General features: G+C 37.1%; 2 long non-coding RNA genes across 2 annotated transcripts in view; one reads left to right on the forward strand and one right to left on the reverse strand.

Moving 5' to 3' along the window:
- Nucleotides 1-17,089, reverse strand: part of LOC109163244 — a 20,105-nt gene extending 3,016 nt beyond the window's left edge. Inside the window, exons 1-4 of the long non-coding RNA XR_002051231.1 lie at nt 17,017-17,089; nt 15,426-15,430; nt 13,967-13,969; nt 6,463-6,469 (exon numbers count right to left, since the gene is read on the reverse strand). This is a non-coding gene — a long non-coding RNA (uncharacterized LOC109163244). The remainder of the gene's footprint in view (nt 1-6,462; nt 6,470-13,966; nt 13,970-15,425; nt 15,431-17,016) is intronic.
- LOC109163243 lies at nt 16,124-18,165 on the forward strand. Its single transcript, XR_002051230.1, has 4 exons — nt 16,124-16,460; nt 16,641-16,761; nt 17,019-17,185; nt 17,933-18,165. It is a non-coding gene; the product is annotated as an uncharacterized LOC109163243 (long non-coding RNA).
- Nucleotides 18,166-21,244: the final 3,079 nt, after the last annotated feature.

Here is a 21,244-nt window from a genome sequence, read left to right on the forward strand (position 1 = left end):
GAATAATGTTTTGAACTGTCAGGGAATGAAAATGCATTACACTTAAAGACCATGGAAGAAATGTTAAGCTGAGGAAGCTACTTCTTTGAATACTATTGAATATTATTATTTGATAAATATTAGTTACAATTGATTTTTTTCAATTAAATGGGTACATAGAGTTTATTTGTGATTGCAATACGCATTTGAATATAAAGATTTTAGAAGAAATATAATTAAATAATAATTATAAAAATATAATAATGTAATTATAAAACATTTAACGACACTTAATTATGAAAACAAAAAATTATTTAGTGGCACTTAATAACCGCCTCTAATATTTTAAAAAATAAATCAAGAAAAATATTTAGCAACACTTACTAACTGCCACTAAAATTTATTCAAAAACAATATATATATATATATATATATATATATATATATATATATATATATATATATATATATATAGCGGCGGTTTTCTAAAATTTATTCAAATAAATATATATATTTAGTGGCGGTTACAAAACCGCCGCTAAATTTTTTGAAATAAATAATATATTTAGCGGCGATTTTGTAACCGCCGCTAAATGCTCCCAAAACCGCCGCTAAATGAGTTTTCCATTAATTCCCGAGGTTGTTGAAAACCGCTGCTAAATACTTCGCGACACACTATTTAGACACGGTTGAATAACCGCTGCTAAACATACTAGTGGCGGTTTGAAACCGCCGCTAAATGCCTGATTTGGTGTAGTGTGGAGGCCTCCACGTGCTCTGACGAGAGCTAAAGGTTCTTCTGGAGATCGTCGATCACGGTCAACAAACGGTCAAATAGATGGAGGACCAAATCGTGTCAAAATTGCAAAATTAAGGACTTAATTGGTTGAAATTGAAAGTGAAGGACCAATTTGTGAATTTAGCTATAGTCGAGGGACCATTTTGGGTATTTACTCTTGTTGAAATACTAAGGTTGGCGGGAGTAAACCTAAAGGATTAGTTCAATCGTTAGATTTTCCTAAGTAGGAATGAGACCTTGTATCGAAGGGTTTTTGAAGGGATATATTGTTGGCTAAGGTGGGAAAGACAGTATTGCTAAGGGTTTCGTTTGAAAGGAAACAATAAAGATTAGTAAGAAGGGAAAATCAAAGTTAGAGTTTATTGGACTACTGTAAGAGATTTTGGAAAAGAGACTTATAAGTTAGAGTTGGTAACTAAGATTCTATAATCCAGCACATCATTGAGCTCCTTAACAAGACGCCTATCTAAGCTTTGTAACTCTTCTGTCGAGGTGGCATAATTGGCAGCCTTTTGAATAGCATTGATTCTGGCTACCAACCGTCTTTTTCTTCGATGACTCAGATTCTTATGAGTGGATTTGGCGCATTACATGCATTCTTCATATGGAGAATTATCAACAATAGTCTCCTCGTTAATTCTGAGCACATGAAGAGGGGTCTGACAAACGATCCGTGGTGTCCCTGCTGCGGCGATGGAGAAGAGACCTTGGATCACCTGGCCTCTTCAGAGGATGCGATCGATGTGGCTAAGGAGTACTGGAGACGATCCTCACCCAGTCACCCTGTCACAGACCTGCAAATTAGCTCTAAAAACACAGAACAGAATTTGGGGTAAAGGGAAGAAGGAGGTAAAGAGGAAGGAGAATGGAGGTAAAGAAGAGAGATTAGGGTTTATCTCATTCAGAGAAATATGTCCAAAAGCATAAGATAATTCCCAAAAAGCAAAAACATTACAAATAAATAGCAAAACAAGCTAAAACAATCCAGCAAAATCCCAACCAACTTCCTTGTTTCTCGCTGAGCAACCAGCTTGGATTCCTTCCCAAACGACGTCGTTATAGTCTTCTTCAACTGCTCCCAACAGATGCTTCAAACGACATCGTCTGATTGCTTCTCCGCAACGGCTCCAACTGCTTCCCTTCAAACGCCGTCGTTTAGATAAGTGGCCGTTTAATTTGAATGAACCAAAACGCTGTCGTTTTGGTCCCTGACTTCCAGGTTGAACTTAACCCTTGCAATCTGCCTCTCCTCTTGTTCTTCATTCTCACTTCCATCCTTCATTAATTGAGTTCCATCTTCTAAAACCATGACATTACCTTCCCCATCACCTGATCCTTGTCCCCAAGGATCGAAATTGGGAAATTGCTTGGTGATGTGATGATAATCCTCCCATGTAGCAGCTTCTGGTGGTAAGTTTGCCCACTGCACCAATATTTCCACCACAGCTGCATTATTCTTCTTAATTAACCTCTTTTGCAATGCAGCTATCGGGTGAGTAAGTATCATTCCCTCAGAATCAGTGGAAGGCAGTACTGATTGTGGCTCTATACCCTCTCCCACCTTCTTCTTTAAGAGAGACACATGAAACACAGGATGGATTGTAGCCTCTCCTGGCAACCTCAACCTATAGGCCACTGGGCCAATCTTCTCAATTATCTCAAATGGACCATAGAATCTAGCTGTCAGCTTAAGATTAGACCTTACTGCCAATGTAGTTTGTTTGTAAGGCTGAATCTTAAGATATGCCCAGTCCCCAACCTCAAAAGTCCTCTCAGATCTATGTTTGTCAGCTTGCTCCTTCATTCTTGCTTGTGCTTTTGCTAGGTTTTCTTTGAGGATAGCCATCATAGCAGCCCTTTCTTTAAACCAATCTTGGTGTTCTCCTTCTGTGATTACTTGGAAAGTTAAGTAGGGAGGGTTATAACCATACAAAGCCTGGAATGGAGAACATTTGAGGGAGGTATGAAAATTGGTATTGTACCAATACTCAGCTAAGTGCAGCCATTTCAACCAAGTTTTGGGTCTGTGGAAAACCATACACCTCAAGTATGTCTCTACACATCTGTTTACCCTTTCAGTCTGCCCATCTGACTGAGGATGATAGGATGAAGACATACTGAGCTTCACTTGCATTTGTTTGAAAATCTCCCTCCAGAACCTGCTCACAAACACCTTGTCCCTATCACTGACTATATCCTGTGGCAAACCATGTAGTTTATAGATGTTCTCCATGAACAAATCAGCTATACCTTCTGCTGTGAATGGATGTGATAGGCCAATAAAATGTGCATACTTGGTGAACCTGTCAACTATGACCATAATAACATCCTTACCTTGAGACTTGGGCAACCCTTCAATAAAGTCCATGGATATTCCTTGCCAAGCTTGTTCAGGGATAGGTAAGGGTTGTAGTAATCCAGGATAAGCTATGTTTTCTTCCTTGCACCTTTAACAAACATCACAACCTTTGACTGCTTGAATCACTTCTTTCTTCAGTCCTTGCCAATAAAAAAGCTGACTTAGCCTGTGATAAGTAACCTGTTGCCCAGAATGACCTCCTAAAGGAGAGTTATGCATCTGCTCAATTAACTTACTTCTCAGATCTCCATTGCTTCCCACATACAGCCTGCCTTTACACTTAATTAATCCTTCATCAAGAGTGAACTGTGAATCAGATTCTGCTAATATCATATGCTCAGTCAGTACCCTTGAGGCCCATTCATCCCCTTCATAGCTTTTAAGAATTTCCTCCTTCCACAGTGGTCTGGCCACTGAGATTGCTCCTAATTCAACCTGTTTTTCTTCCCCTCTTCTTGACAGTGCATCTGCAACACAGTTCTCAGTCCCTTTTTTGTATTGAATGTCATAACTCAGACCTAGCAGCTTTGTGAGGCCCTTTTGTTGCATAGCTGTGGTGATTTTTTGTTCCAACAAGAATTTGAGACTCTGGTGGTCAGTTTTAATAACAAAATGTCTACCACCCAAATAGGACCTCCATTTATCAATAGCATTGATAATGGACAGATACTCTTTTTCATAGATGGATAAACCAAGGTGTTTAGGCCCAAATCCCTTACTATAATAGGCTATTGGCTTTCCATCCTGCATTAGTACTGCTCCCATTCCTTTGTAACATGCATCAGCCTCCACAACAAAGTCTTTAGTAAAATCAGGTAGGGCCAACACTGGTGCTGAGCAGAGGGCCTTCTTGAGCTGTTCAAAAGCCATTTCAGAATCTGAACTCCACTTAAAAGCATTCTTCTTCAACATATCAGTGAGGGGTCTACTAATGGTACCATAGGATTTGATGAATCTCCTATAGTATCTTGTGAGTCCCAAGAAACCCCTTAACTCCTTAATGGAAACTGGTTTTGGCCAAGCAGACACAGCAGAGAGTTTTCCTGGATCAGTCTGCAACCCTTTCTCTGAAATAATGTGCCCTAAGTACTCAACCTCTTTCTTGGCAAAGAAACACTTACTGAGCTTGGCCAATAACTGGTTCTCCTTCATTAACTGTAACACCTCTCTTAGATGTTCCCAGTGTTTAACTAAGGAAGGGCTATAAACCAAGATGTCATCAAAGAAGACCAACACTGTCTTCCTAATCAAAGGCTTGAACACCAAATTCATAAGGGCCTGGAAGGTTGCAGGTGCATTAGTTAGCCCAAAAGGCATAACATTAAACTCATATAAGCCCTGGTATGTTCTAAAAGCAGTCTTGTATTCATCACCCCTCTTCATTCTCACTTGATGATATCCAGATCTTAAGTCCAGCTTGGTAAAAATTCTTGCATTAGCTAGTTCTGAGAATAAGTCCTCTATCAGTGGAATAGGAAACTTATTCTTAGTGGTTATTTCATTCAGAGCCCTGTAATCCACACAAAACCTCCATGAGTTGTCCTTCTTAGGAACTAATAGAACTGGTGAGGCAAAAGGAGAGGTACTATGGGAAATGATACCAGCAGTCAACATTTCATCCACCATCTTTTCAATTGCATTCTTCTAAAGATGTGAGTATCTATAGGGTTTAGAGTGCACTGGTTTAGCTCCTGGAATTAAAGGAATGCCATGATCCAAAAGTCTTGCAGGGGGAAGGTTTGTAGGCTCTTCAAAGACCTCCTGAAATTCTTGTAATATAGTAGTAAGCTCAGGGTGTTCCTGTTCTGTAGGTTCAGAAGGATTAAGGCCATAAATCATGCCTTGCAGAAGATATCCTTGCACCCCATCCTTCTTCCATCTCCTCAACTCTTTTTTAGAAGCCTGCTGCAACATAATCTTCTTAGTCAGACCCTTCAACAGTATCCTTTTACCTTCCTTATGGAAAGAAATTCCAAGGGGTCTTGTGTGCAATTGAATGGGTGCATATGTGTCTATCCAGTCCATACCAAGGACAATGTCACACCCTCCTAATTTCAAAACCCTCAAGTCCTTTTTGAATTGCTCATTCTGCACATGCCATTCCAAACCTTTACAAATTGAATCACATTCCATGATCTCACCATTGGCCACTGTGACCTTAAGGTTCTCAACCTTCTCAGCAATGATTCCCAACTGATTCAATACCTTGGGATCTACAAAACTGTGGGTACTCCCACTATCCACCAAAACCACCACATTCTGTTTGCCAATTAAACCTAGCAACTTAATAGTATTCATGCCTTCTCCTCCTATCACTGCATTTAGGGTCACTTCCACCTCCTCACTCTCAAGTATATCCTCAGTTTCCTTCTCCTCCATTTGATCCCCCATACTGTCTTCTTCTATTTCTTGACTTTCAACCCCTTCTAAAATATTAAAAGTAGGGCTCTTGCACTTATGTCCAGGGCTCCAAGGATCAAAGCATCTATAACATCTGTTTTGTTCTCTCAACTAGTCCCTGAATCTAGTGATCTCAGGTGACCTGGCATTGGATTGCAGGGTGTTAGAGTATGTGGTTTTAGCTGGTGATTGTGGTGTATAGGTTCTGTTTGGCTCAGTTGGTTTAGGTGAGTATGATCTGGGGTTAGATTGGGATCTCTGGCTAGTGAAAGGGGTTCTTGGATTGTAGGGTGATCTAGTGGGGTTAATGGTGGTATTTTTGGAAGGGTCACTCACTCTCAATCCTTTCTCAAACTGTCTTGCAAGCCATATTGCATCCTCCAAGTTTGCAGGCCTAGAAGTTCTAACAAAACATCTAAGCTGCTATTTCAACCTCACCACAAAGCTATCTAAAAAATATTGATCAGTCAAGGTGGGATAGCTCTGCAATAGAAGTCCCTTAAACTCCTCATACTTGTCTGAAAACTCCACCACACTTCCCCATTGTTTAAAGTTGGAGAATTCCTCCATTACATCTGCATGATTATCACAAAATCTTTTGCAAATAGCCCTAGCAAACAAGGTCCATTGGAACCCTTCTCTTAGACTGTTTAAGTAGGTTTCATACCACATAGCTACCTTTCCAGTTAAGTTAACACACAAAACATGCATCACTTCATCTCTGGGTATCCTAGCTAACATAAAAAACCTCTCACACCTCACCACCCATAACCTTGGGTTATCATAATCAAAAACAGGAAATTCATGCTTATACCTCACTGTTTGTTCACCCTGTTGGTTGTTCAGTCCAGGTCTGGGATTGAAATGCACTCTCCTTGGCATCCAAGGTCTTTCAGCTCTCAAAGGAGGCATGTGGGGCCCAAACTAATTTTCTCCCAGCCCTTCTTCATCATCAGTCAGCTCCTGTGGCTCAGAGTGGCCATCCACTGCAGGCTCTTTGCCAGGCCTCCTGCCAAGGCCAGATCCTTCTTCTCCTGGGCTGTCCTGAGTTGTCTGAGCTTGGCCATGGACAGATGAAGGCTCAGTGGGTGGGGGTGGTCTATTGAGCCTGAGGAGCTCCACGATCTCATCCTTCCAGGTTTGCATATGCTCCTTAAGTTCTTGGTTGCTATCTCTCATCTCCTGACTGGCCTCAGTGAGGCTGCTACTGTTCTCCAAGAGCATAGCTTCCAGCCTAGATATTCTTTCCTCCATGGCTGCTGAAGTTGTGGTGACCATGATGGGCTCTGATACCAGTTGTCACAGACCTGCAAATTAGCTCTAAAAACACAGAACAGAATTTGGGGTAAAGGGAAGAAGGAGGTAAAGAGGAAGGAGAATGGAGGTAAAGAAGAGAGATTAGGGTTTATCTCATTCAGAGAAAAATGTCCAAAAGCATAAGATAATTCCCAAAAAGCAAAAACATTACAAATAAATAGCAAAACAAGCTAAAACAATCCAGCAAAATCCCAACCAACTTCCTTGTTTCTCGCTGAGCAGCCAGCTTGGATTCCTTCCCAAACGACGTTGTTATAGTCTTCTTCAACTGCTCCCAACAGATGCTTCAAACGACGTCGTCTGATTGCTTCTCCGCAACGGCTCCAACTGCTTCCCTTTCAAACGCCGTCGTTTAGATAAGTGGCCATTTAATTTGAATGAACCAAAACGCTGTCGTTTTGGTCCCTGACTTCCAGGTTGAACTTAACCCTTGCAATCTGCCTCTCCTCTTGTTCTTCATTCTCACTTCCATCCTTCATTAATTGAGTTCCATCTTCTAAAACCATGACACACCCTACTGGTTTCGCATGGAGCAACCACCTCCGATCCCCATTGCTCGCTGGTTGAAAGCCGCCTGCTCATGGAATCAGCCAATAGATGGAGCCGAGAACTGGAAGATGGAATTCCCATACATTCTGTGGAATTTGTGACCTTTGCTGGCCAGACAAATCTAGGTGCAGTGGTTCCCTCCCCAAACAGGTTTCATGAAGCTTAATACGGACGGAGCGCAGCGAAGAAAGCATCATCAAGGTTAGCTAGTGCTGGCGGGATCATCCGTGATCACAAAGGGCGCTGGATCGCTGGCTTCACGTCAAAAATAGGTAGAGCCACTAGTTTCGTCGCGGAATTATGGGGGCTCAGGGAAGGCTTGCGCCTGCCCAGATCTCAATGAATTAATAAACTCATCGCCGTAACTGATTCAGAAGCTAGCCATGGTGCAAGCCTTAGATAAAGACATGAGTAGCAGCCGGAGGCAGACTCGCTGATCTCAGATTGTAGGTTCCTCATGAATCAATTCCAGGTGATCAAGCTCAATCATGTGTTCCGTGAAGGCAATCAGTATGCCGACTTCCTTGCTAATAACCTGGGGCACCATCACCCTTGAGCAGCCCCCCTAAGCTATGAAGACCTTTCTGGAGTAGGACCTTCATAGCATCTCCTCAACTAGAATTCTCTAAATTAAACCCCCCTAAGCTATTACTCCGTAATATTCATTTTACTAATAAAACAATTTATCCTCATTGCTACTCATAAATTGACTGAATTCACCATGAATTTTTAAAACATTACTCCATACTTAGCAATTAAATATAAAAAGAGTGAACTAAATAATATCACATTAAAATGTAAATATTAACAGATAAATTTGGACAAAAAATTATAGCATGATTCTAATTTTGATGTGGGTGGCTTGAACAACATTTTGATCATTGACATACAAATTGGGTTCAATTTTTATGTACTACAATTGCAAGCTGATTACTTTTGATGGACTTCAAGCAACACATGGATCATAGTCTTTTTTTTATCAGATGACGTGGGAATTCGAACCAATGACCTTTAGACATTTCCTACCCGGTTTATGATGGACTCATGTCCCATAAAACCATCACAAGTACATAATGGTTAGCTGTATGCAAATAATAGAGTTAATAACCAAAATGGTCCCTCAACTATGTCATAATTACCAATTTAGTATTCTTACTCAATTATGTCCTCAACTATGCAATATTTACATTATTTAGTCCTTCATTAATTTATATGTCCTCTCCCTAACTCTCAAACACTTTCTCCCCCTCGCCGGCAACCTGCAGGTTTCTCATTCCGATTGTAGCGCCAAGCCGAAGCTCCGGAACGTGCCCGGAGACTCTATTTCTGTCACATTCATGGAGTCCGGTGGCGACTTCGATTCACTCACGGGCTATCACTCCGGAGACTCTATTTCTCATTTTTACCCTTTCGTAGCTAAATTACGAGAGCCAAAATATACCGCCGGTGGGGAGATAGTATTTCCCGTTTTAGCTGTTCAAGTGACACTTTTTCAGGGCTTTGGGATATATATTGGCACCACCCACCATCACGTTGTTGGACATGGAAACGCCTTGGTTGCGCACCATTATGGAGTGGTTGGGTGTGTTTGCTCATGTGGCCGCCCAAAGCCTGGCCTCTCAACTCCAACCCGTTAACAGTGCACACATGGCTAACCTGGAAGTCTCTTCTCTCATTTTTCTCTGCTCGCGACTTCTCCACCGGCGCTTCCGACTCCGACGCCCTCATTGTCGACGGCAAGCTCTCTAAGCTCCGCTCCAAAAGAGGAGCTTGTAGTCCGGTTGATAATGAAATTCAAAGTCTTAATGGCTTCAGTGACAATACAATCACACATCCAGAAAGTACCAATATAGATCAGATCGATATATGTTTGTTAATCACTCTTTTGTCATTCCCTCTTTTTGTCAAGTGCTCAGAAATTATATATGGTGTATACAGTATAATGTGGTGTGAGGAAGGAGATGGAAGAAAGTGATAAAATAACAGTTTTGCCCTTATTATTGATCACCAACTCAAGGATAAATTAATAGATGACTAAATTAGGTAAATATTGCATAGTTGAGAACTTAATTGAGTAAGAATAATAATCGAGGTCCAAATTGGTAATTATGACATAGTCGAAGGACCATTTTGGTTATCAACTCCAAATAATATGTTACTCCGTAAGTATAGAGTCATTGTACAGCACCAAGGCGCATAATGCATTGTGCATCCTGACCAAAACGACGTTGTTTTTATTGTTCAGATTATGTGTATATGTGTATTATGTACTATGTTAGATTATGTGTATTATGTACTATGCTAGATTATACAGGGCCGTATTTTAAATTTTGGTGGCCCTGTTCTGGTAAATAAATGTGGCCCTACCAAAATCACAATTTTTAAAATCAATACATGCAAGTTTCGAACCTTTGACCCCAAGTTAAAATACAATAAATACACATTTTTACCATCTCTTCATAGAACCTTTTAAGTTTAATTGAAAACTCTTAATTTTTATTTCTAAACTAGCTAGGTAAAAATTAAATATTGGACCTATAAAATTTGGGGCCCCTCTAAAATTGGGGGCCCTGTGCGGTAGCCCAGCTTGCACAGCCTAAAATCCGGCCCTGAGATTATATGTATTCTGTTATGAGTTTATGTGTATTATGTATTATGTTAGATTATGGCCCTGTTTGGTAAAAAATTGGCCTATAGGCCAATTTTGGCCTATTTGACCACTATTAATTGTTTGATTTAGTTAAAATATCAATATAAATGTTTGGTTAATTAGCTTTTTGCAACTCCAAAAGGCTAAAATTCAAAAAGTTACTCCAAGCAACTTTTTCAATTAGCTTTTTGAAAAAAGAAATTATACCAAACAGCTATCAGCTAACAGCTAATTTATCAAACACTTTTCTACAATCAGCTAATGTTATCAACTATTTATACCCTCTAATTAACACAATCAGCTAACAACTAACAGCTATCAGCTAACAGCCATTTTACCAAACAGGGCCTATGTGTATTATGTTATGAGTTTATGTGTATTATGTATTATGTTAGACTATGTGTATTCTGTTATGAGTTTATGTGTTTTCTGTTATGAGTTTATGTACATTCGAAATAGAGAATTCTTTTTTATTTTTATTTTTTTGAATTTAACATTAGAAACGGGAAATAAGATTTCTAAAAAAAATATGGTCAAAACGACGTCGTTTTTGGTCAGGACACACGATGCATCGTATTTCCTGGTACACGGTATAATTTGCCATAAGTATAAGTACATAATTTAAATATGGAATAAGGTTCAAATTGGCCACTGAACGGTAACCTGAAAATGCAATTAGGCCACTGAACGAAAAAAAAGTGCAATTAGGCCACTGAACACTCCAAAAATGTGCAATTTCACCTGATAGCAGGTTACCCTCAATTTTAGCAGGTTATATGCTTACGTGGCAGCTGAGTTGGCATTTTAATAAATTTTATTTAATTTTTAATAAATTTTAATAATAACTTTTTGTTAAAATTTTTTTAAAAAAAATAAAAACGACTTTATTTTATTTTTTATTTAATTTTTTCCAATTTTTTTATAAAATTTATTATTAAAATTAATTATTAAAAATTATTTAAAAATTATTAAAAATGCTAACTAAGCTGCCACGTAAGCAGGTAACCTGCTAAAATTGATGGTAACCTGCTATCCTGTAAAATTGCATACGTTTGGAGAGTTCAGTGGCCTAATTGCACTTTTTTTTCGTTCAATGACCTAATTGCATTTTCAAGTTACGTTCAGTGGCCAATTTGAACCTTATTCCTTTAAATATTATTTTGGATTGAATGCACAATACAATATGGACCTTGGTCCACAATATAATTTGCGCAATGGAGATATGCATATAAAACGGGCCTATTAATGACTTAGCTTGTTAGCTGTTATATGGGCCCAATTCTAATAGCATATAGTATTGTAATACTGAATCATACCTACATAATCCTACATAATCAAATATCTACTATACTAATAAGAGCCCAAGAGAGTTTGGCCTATAATGGGTAGAAAAAATGGCGGTCAAATTTTTTGATCAAATGAATAGCTCAGATTGATCAGATTTTAATTTTTCCTTAAGATTTCTTAATTTATCATTAATGAATATGATTATCCGTTAACTTTTCCATTAATTTCTGTTAGTTCACCGTTAACTTACTCATTGATTCCAATAAGAAAGGTCTTAGGTTCGAACCACATCCCAATCAAAGTTGGTATAAATAATAATTTACTAGCTACAACAACAACAACAAAAAAAATACATATGCATTACTTTAATTTAGAATTATGTGTCTACAATTTATGTATTCAAAAAAATTATTCATTATCAATAAATTAAATAAGAAATAATTTCATTAGTTATATTGTCTTTATTTTTCTCTATTCTTTACCTTCAAATTCATCAATTGATTATATTCGCTGCATTATCTCTACAATGTCTTTATTAAAAAAAAATTATTCATTATCAATAAATTAATTAAGAGAAATAATTTTATTAGTTATATTGTTTTTATATTTCTCCAATGTAAAAATTCTTTACATTCAAATTCATCAATTGATTATATTCACTACATTGTCTATTATCTTTATTGTGCACTATTTTTTTAATTAAATATCAAAGTTATAATACAAAATAATGCTATATATTTATTTACCAAGTATTTTATTAATACCATGAAATAATTAAAAAAAATATATAATTAATAAAGCCAATCATATTAACTACTTGAAGGATTTGTTGGCAAAGAGAGTATTCAAATCACACAACAGATTAAAGTGAGAACTATCTCGCAATGTCCTTGTTTGACAATCTGCGGTTAGCGGATTATATTAGCGAATTTGACCAGCGAATTATATCAACGATTGGTAAACAAATATTTAAAAAATTTAACTGTTTAGATTAACATGTAAAATGATGTAAGGGTATACATATATTTAATAATAATAATAATAACAATAATAATAATAATACTAACAATTGTTTTGAAAAATAAAAAAATAAAAAATATAATTAAGCCAATCATATTAACTACTTGGGGGATTTATGGACAAAAATAGTATTCTAATCGCACAACAAATTGAAGTGGGAAACTACCTCACAATGTCCTTGTTTGGCAATCAACAGTTAGCTCTTTAATATTAGTATATATTTAATATTTTATGCCCTAATTTTTATTTGCTCTCCCTTATGTCACGTATTTGGTTTCAACCATACCTATACAATTATTTTATTGAAAATTATAATCAATTTTGACTATATTATCTTGCATTTGTAAACTTAGAATTACCTATTTAAATACGCAAATTCAACATTCAATTATCTATGCATGAACAATTCCAATATAATCTTGCATTTATATACTTTAAAGTACTTATTTAAAAAAACATTGGGCATTATCCCAATCGCGCAATGCGCGTAAAAAAAACTAGTAGTTCTTATAAGTTCCAAAAAGAGGCGGCTCAATTTACATCCTTGAATCGTAACTATGTGTTTTCCTCATCAATATATATATATATATATATATATATATATATATATATATATATATATATATATTGATGGAAAACGGGCCTGGCCCATGTAGATTAGAGTGTGAGCCCAAAGGGATGAGAAGGGGGGCTCACACGCATGGGCTCGCATGCATGTCTATATGTACGCTTGGACCTTGCAAACATTATGCACGCATGTATGCGAGGTGGTTGCATGCGTACAAGGTGGCGGCTGCGCGCACGGGTGGCGGTTGCATGCGTACAATGTGGTGGCTGCGCGTGTGGATGACGGTTGCATACGTACAAGGTGGCGGCTGCGCGTACGAGTGGCGGTTGCATGCGTACAAGGTGGCGGGAGCGCGTACGAGTGGCGGTTGCATGCGTACAAGGTGGCGGCTGTGCGTACGGGTGGCGGTTGCATGCGTACAAGGTGGCGGCTGCACGCACGGATGGCGGTTGCATGCATACAAGGTGGTGGCTGCGCGTATGGATGGCAGTTGCATGCGTACAAGGTGGCGGTTGCGTACATGCATATATGTGGGTGGAATGGCGGCTAGTGCATGCATGTTGCGCACGGAAGGGTAGCTGACGGAGGGCGGGGCGTATAGGAGCAGGGATCCCGGGAGAGTGCGCGACAAAATCGATCCTGTTCGAGAAGTTGGGGGTACGTGAGGAGATGGGAGGACATGTGTATGGTGGGAGCTGGAGGCCTGTAGATGTCGTACACGTGGGTGGTATGCGGAAGTCCCGTGGGTGGTATGCGGAAGTCCTGAGAGGGTATAAAAGGGAGGGCTGCGGTTAGTTTAGGACAGGGCAAGAAACACAAAAGACCTGGTAGCCTGGCGGTCTGAGTCTTCTCTCCCTCCTAACTAGCCCAAAGATCGATTCTAGTATTATGCATGTAATTCAGGTTTTTGTCTATCCGTTTATTTCCCTTTTCACCGTATAACTTTCCTGTACTATTGTTTTTGGGTCTGCGACACTAGGCTTGTGCGCGTTTATGTGGCTCCACTGGCGATAATAGTTCTTTTATTCCGTTCTATACTTTCTATACCCGGTTTATGGTGGACCCGATTTCATTAAAATCATATATATATATATATATATATATATATATATATATATATATATATATATATATATATATATATATATATATAAAATAGAAATCAAGTGCGGTAATAGGTTGCATGTGAAAGATAGAGATTTAATCTCAACCCTTGATCTAACTAAAATCAGCAATCCAGATTGAAGAAAACTTAAAAAAAAAAAAAAAACGCAATGATATTATGGTAATTTTGTATAAGTTCAAAACTTAAGGTGTGTAGTTTTATACATTAAGGTGCGTATGTTTAATACTTAAGGTGCGTCACTTGCTAGTTTAAAGTGCATCAGTTTAAAACATAAGGTGCTTAAGTTTTAAAGTTAAGGTGCGTAGTGTTATAACTTAAAGTGCGTAGTGTTATAGCTTAAGGTACATATGTTTAAAAATTAAGGTGCGTCACTTTTCTAGTTTAAGGTGCATCAATTTAAAACTTAAGGAACGTTGTTTTATAAGTTAAGGTGCGTAGTTTTATAGCTTAAGGTGCGTATGTTTAAAGCTTAAGGTCCGTCACTTTTCTAGTTTAAAGTGCATCAATTTAAAACTTAAGGTACGTTGTTTTATAGCTTAAGGTGCTTATGTTTTAAGCTTAAGGTGCGTCACTTTTCTAGTTTAATGTGCATCAGTTTAAAACTTAAGGTGCGTTGTTTTATAGCTTAATGTGCGTAGTTTTATAGCTTACGGTGCGTATGTTTAAAGCTTAAGGTGCGTCACTTTTCTAATTTAAGGTACATCAGTTTAAACTTAATGTTCGTTGTTTTATAGCTCAATATGCGTAGTTTTATAACTTAATGTGCATAGTTTTATATCTCTAGGTGCATCAGTTTGAGACAATTGATCATTTGCATGCATGTTGACAGGAAACACGTTTTTATTATTATTTAATTTTTCTTGATTTGAGCCGTTGATCTAGATTAGATCAACGGCTCAGGTCTCATCCCATCTTTCACCTGGGGGACTCTTATATATATATATATATATATATATATATATATATATATATATATATATATATATATATACACACACACACTAATAAGAGCCCAAGAGAGTTAGGCATATAATGGGTAGAAAAAATGGCGGTTAAATTTTTTAATCAAATGAATGACTCAGATTGATCAGATTTTAATTTTTCCTTAAGATTTCATAATTTATCCTTAATGAATATGATTATCCGTTAACTTTTCCGTTAAATATTATCTTTTCCGTTAATTTTTGTTAATTCACTGTTAACTTACTCATTGATTTCAATAAGAAATGTCTTAGGTTCGAACTCCATTCCAATCAAAATTATTGGCATAATTAGTACTCTATTTAACTCTTATTAAATTAAATAATAATTTAGTAGCTACAACAAAAAATAATACATATGCATTTCTTTAATTTAGAATTATGTGTCTACAATGCCTTTATTCAAAAAAATTATTCATTATCAATAAATTAAATAAGAGAAATAATTTCATTACTTATATTGTCTTTATTTTTCTCCAATGTAAAAATTCTTTACATTCAAAATTCAAATTCATCAATTGATTATATTCGCTACATTGTCCCTACAATGTCTTTATTAAAAAAATTATTTATTATCAATAAATTTTTCTCCAATGTAAAAATTCTTTAATTCAAATTCATCAATTGATTATATTCATTACATTGTCTATTATCTTTTTTTTGGTGCACTATTTTTTAATTAAATATCAAAGTTATAATACAAAATAATGCTATATATTTATTTACCAAGTATTTTATTAATACCACGAAAAAATTTAAAAAATTTAAATTAATAAAGCCAATCATATTAACTACTTGAGGGATTTGTTGACAAAGAGAGTATTCAAATCACACAACAAATTGAAGTGAGAAACTATCTCACAATGTCCTTGTTTGACAATCAGTAGTTAGCAGTTAGCGTAAGGGGATTATATTAACGGATTTGACCAACGAATTATATCAACGATGGGTAAAAAGATATTTGAAAAAATTAGCTGTTTAAATTAACATTTAAAATTACCTAGGGTATAATAATAATAATAATAATAATAATAATAATAATAATAATAATAAAAATGGGCGCCATATCCAAATTTTCGCCCCAAAATTTCACCAAGTAGTGTTTCGCGGTTTCTCCCTTATCCTTCCTGCCTCCTCCCTCCTCCAGTAGAACAAATCTGCTAAACCCATCAAGTGTGAACAGCTCCCACATCTGACATCTCTCTCACCCAAATCCATCTTCATTTCCTCAAACCCATTTTCACGTCTCACAACTTCACCATTTTCACCGTCTCACCATCAAATGGACTCTGTCACCGTCATCCGACGTCGCCAAGAACGGATAGAGAAACAGATCTGCCACCACGCTCGTCGCCGGTGGAGAAACAGATCTGCCACCATCGCCCGTCGCCGGTGTAGAAACAGATCTGCTAGATCATTATCCCAGGTCAGATGGTGGTGTTTATTAACAAGTTAGGTTATATATTTTGTTGTGAGTTTGGTAGAGAAGTATCTGAGAAATTGAACCCTAGAATTCCGTAGAGAAGTATTTGAGAAATTGCTTCAATCACACAAATAGGTGTAATTTTATTGTTTCTAAGATTAGAATAATTTTATTATTGAGCAGTGTTAAATTTGTGGGGCAAGATTGCAAGAGTTATGGCAGAAAGAAGATAATGGAGTGACTGGGATTCTCCTCTTTTAGGATTCTGCAGAGGCTAGTACTGTGGATCATGCTTTGTCTCCAGGTGATTTCCTATGAGTTTCACTTGTTTATCTGTTACTTTAGTTCATTCATGCTTTGTCTCCAGGTGATTTCCTATGGGTTTCACTTGTTTATCTGTTACTTTAGTTCATTCTTTGATTACAATATTATATCCAATTGTTATAGGTATGGGAACTGATTCTATAGAGTGTACCTTGAAAAATGAAGCTAGCATATCAGATTTTAACAAACATGATGAAGCTGGTAAAGCTTATGCTGTTTCCTTATTTTAACAAACAGGGGAGTTGCTGCTCGAGCTCTGCATCCCTCAAGAGGAGTAGAGAGACCAAGTGGGAGAGTGACTTACACAGTTTTGCTATAAGGACTTTGTAAATTCCGTGTACAGGAGATTACCAGAGGGACTTATTACACAACACAAATTACTTCTCTTGAGTTGACTAAAGCTGGTAAAACTTATGCTGTTTCCTTATGTATATACGTAGGCGATGGCTATTTCTGTGGCTACAACAGCAATTAGGTTTGAAATTTGATGCATTGCTATCCTAAGTTATCAGTTTTTAAACATGCAACTTTGTTTGCAGGTTCAGTAATTCACTAAATCTTGTTAGATTTACTGATTTTCAATGAACTAGTCCAAGTTGTGAAATATTAGGTTCAACTAGTTTTAGAGCATAGAAGAATGATTGATGTAGATCAATTAAATCCAGTGGGGTATTACTTACTTTTAAGATAGTAGAAACAATTAGGAGAATAGGACACCCAATATAACATCTTCAGTGTTTAATGCGAAGACATTGATTGTTTTACTGGCCAAGTTGTCACCTGTTTACTAGTGGAAGTGCTAGGATATCTTAAAATAGATTACTACATGAGCTAAATGTGTATATCTTCTTTACTCTTAAATTTCTGTTGCACAATTTTAATTATATTATGTAATCGTGAATTGAAGTTTGCTTTTTTGTGTGTGTGTAAGAACAGATTATGAACTCTTAATAATAGGAGGGAGGGTACAGATTGCACTAACACAATTATTTTCTTCATTTTACACCTGTGCATATTTATTAGGGGTATATTTACTATCTACTTGTATCCTATACTCTTGATGTTAATGATAATACCAATATTAGTTCATAATACTCTTTTGTCACTTTCATCAAGATGTGAGTAACTAGTGTTTTTCTGTTCTTAATCAGAGATGGAGCAAGTTGAGCAAGATTAGGAATTCATTGTCTTGTCATGTCAATTCAAAGCTACTGCAATGGAGCTTATCTCTATTCTTGAGCATGTTAAAATTCAGGCTTATCATTAATTATTTTGTTCTCAATGAATTTATGGTTAACAAGTCTTATGATTTATAATGGAAGAAAAAAAAGACAGACAAAATGTGGTAAATTTAAGATATTATTATTCAGTAAAATGGAAAAAATGTCTTATTTTAGTCTTAATGACTTGCATTATCTTGATTGTGATGGCTTCTTCTATAATGAATTGTGAGAGAAAGATGTTATTGTATTTAATTAGTCTAATGAGTTGTCTACTTTCTTAAGAATGCAGAGATGAAGCAGCTTGTGAATGTCAAATGCAGCTCTTTTATGTTCAAATGCAATTGACGAAAAGCAGCTGTGGATATTAAATGTTTTTTTTTTTAATTTTATTAGGTATTTTTCCGACCACCAAAAGTGGTCGGAAAATACTTTTTTAAAAAATTGTGGCATTTTCCGACCACCAGTGGTCGGAAATTACGAAACTCAGAACTTTCTCACCCTGACCAAATTTTCCGACCATATTGTAACAGTGGACGCTATTTCCGACCACCACATGAGGTGGTCGGAAATTAGCGACGGAGGTTTTTCCGAATACCCAAAATGATCGGAACAGGGGTTTTCGACCGAAAATCGTCGATTTCCGACCACTTTACGGTGGTCGGAAATTCGAAGATTTCCAGCAGTGGATTACGATTTATCGCATATCTTTAACTGTCTGGGTTTGTTAGTTCCCACGTTCGCATGCAAGACAAATTTTACATACATCATCTTTGAGCTATATCAAGTGTTTCTAACGTGTTGCATGTTTAGAATCTCTCTTTGAGCACTACACAATTAAGCATAACACTGTACCGCTATCTATTCCGCTGCACACTCTAAGTTGTTTAACTTGTTGATGCTTGTTATTTAGAGTTGAAGTTACCAAAGTGTTATTTGCGTTGTGTGTTTTAGAAAAAGTTTAAAAAGTTAGAGAAGTCCTCTGCACTGAGGAGGTCCGAGAGTTCATGAAGGGTCACTGGTGTTCCTCGGACATTGAGAGAAGATACAAGACCCCGAAATTCAAGCCGTAAATGTAACACCCCACTTTTTCTAAATCTTAATTACAATTCTAAACCACAATTAACGCAAACTAAGCAGCGGATAAACAACTTAATAAGTAAACTAGTGGAAATGTCACCGCCACAACCACCACTCCGTGGTGATTGCACAGGCTAAGGATGGAACTAGAAATAAAACAAATAACTAACATCCATAAAACTTAATTTAAAAACATAAAGGGGAAAAACACACCTCGATGTCTACATATTCAATCACCATAAAAAACAACATAAGTCTATAAATTTGACAAATGACATCATGATAAAAGACTATGAGTTCAGACTACTAGAAATACTAGACTAGTCTAACTTGATCACCTCTCAACGCTGGACCCACCTGAAAGGGGTTTTACAAACAACACATAGACAAATAGGAAAACACCCGTTAGCACGAAGCTAAGTATAACCACACTCAACCCTGTAAAGTACTATAGAATATACTTTGGAAAAACATTTGTTCACAAACTCTAACCAAGCAATCTCAACACTTAGACAACTTAAGATACATCACAGACTTTCTATATGCTTGCAACCTATAATATCATCAGGCATACTTCAAATATAAATAACTCATCAACATGAATATTTCAACACATATTTCTCATAACAAAACTCATCATAACGAACTCATGTTATCAATCAAATTCATACTAATAACCAATACGAAATTATCTTCATGTTTTCAAGTTCTCATCATGCGAACTGGATATGTAAGACGTCAAAATGCAACTAAAGCAATCATGCTCGATATACAATCTTGGTTAAACATTCTCATATGCAATCTAGTGCAAAACTATACTCAAATGCAATCTCGTGCAAACATTCTCATTATGCAATCTCTTGCAAACATTCTCATTATGCAATCTCGTGCAAACATTCTCATTATGCAATCTCGTGCAATACTATAAGTATACTCATACACTCGTTTGTAAAATAGAATACTTTTCTGTGGAGGTTTCTTAGAGTCACAATGACTCGCTTTCTTTCTTGCTCAAACTTTCTCATACTTTCTCGTTTCTCTTCTTGTGTGAGGCAGGTACTCCGCCGCAGCGAAGCCCTAGCGTACGGTGCAATCTCGTGCATCCGCCACATCCGTAGCTATGGAACCTCTAACTCGTGGGGAGGTAGCTAGGTCTTCACGAATCGTGAATGGACCTAACCGGCTCGGCAATCTAGCCTGCCACATACTCAACTCGCCTACAGAACCACTCTCTTGGTTCTTTATCTTTCTTTCTTGCTTTCTCTGTGGAATCAGGTATCGTACTTTTAGTGTGCACACCCGCTAACTAGGATTCCAAGCCTGGCGGGCAGTCTCCAACCTCGTAACGTGGAAATACACCGTGTTACGTGATAAATCTATCGGATCGCAATATCCGTTGCTTTCTCTTTTACTCCGAAAGGACATGGTCCCAACGGGTCCTCCAAAGCCTCACATATATAGATAGATAATATATATATCTCTCATGCACCAAACTTATGCATGTCATATCTCAACAACTTCTCAATGCATCAAAATAATGATATACCACATGCTCATGAATTTTGAAAGTAATACTTAGGCTCACGTTGGCCACTTATACACTTTTAAAACATGCTATACTTGAAATGCAAAAATGCTATACAACATGCTTCAACTCCATATATATATCATAGAATTTCTCAAGAATACAATATCATGCTCGGTTTGCAACATATCAAACTCTATATATTTCTACTATCAAATATACTCCAAATCTCATTGATCAAACAACACATTCTAGTCATGTTTTTCTAATAAATCTTATTCTCAAAGTGATCATGCTTCTCTACTCAATACATAAACAACATCAGGGCAACAAAGCAAAGCAATTCTTATTACAGTGAACTCAAACAAACATACTGTGAAGCAATTTCATCAATAAATCCATCATAACATGCCCATTTCTAATCCAAATTCAACGAAATCAAAGCCAAAACGTGCGTCGAGACGGTCCCGATGTACCAAACCACAAGGGCCCGTGACACATGGCCCGAAACGACACGTAGCTGAGCCATAAGGGCCCGACCACTGCTCAGACAACACTCAGGGACCAGGGGGCGGGGCTCACCATGAGCCGCCCCCTCAAGCCGTCACAGAGCCGGGCCTAGGCAACGGCCCTCTCCT

The sequence above is a fragment of the Ipomoea nil genome, unplaced genomic scaffold (assembly GCF_001879475.1).
Source record: "Ipomoea nil cultivar Tokyo-kokei standard unplaced genomic scaffold, Asagao_1.1 scaffold3016, whole genome shotgun sequence".
Lineage (NCBI taxonomy): Eukaryota > Viridiplantae > Streptophyta > Magnoliopsida > Solanales > Convolvulaceae > Ipomoea > Ipomoea nil.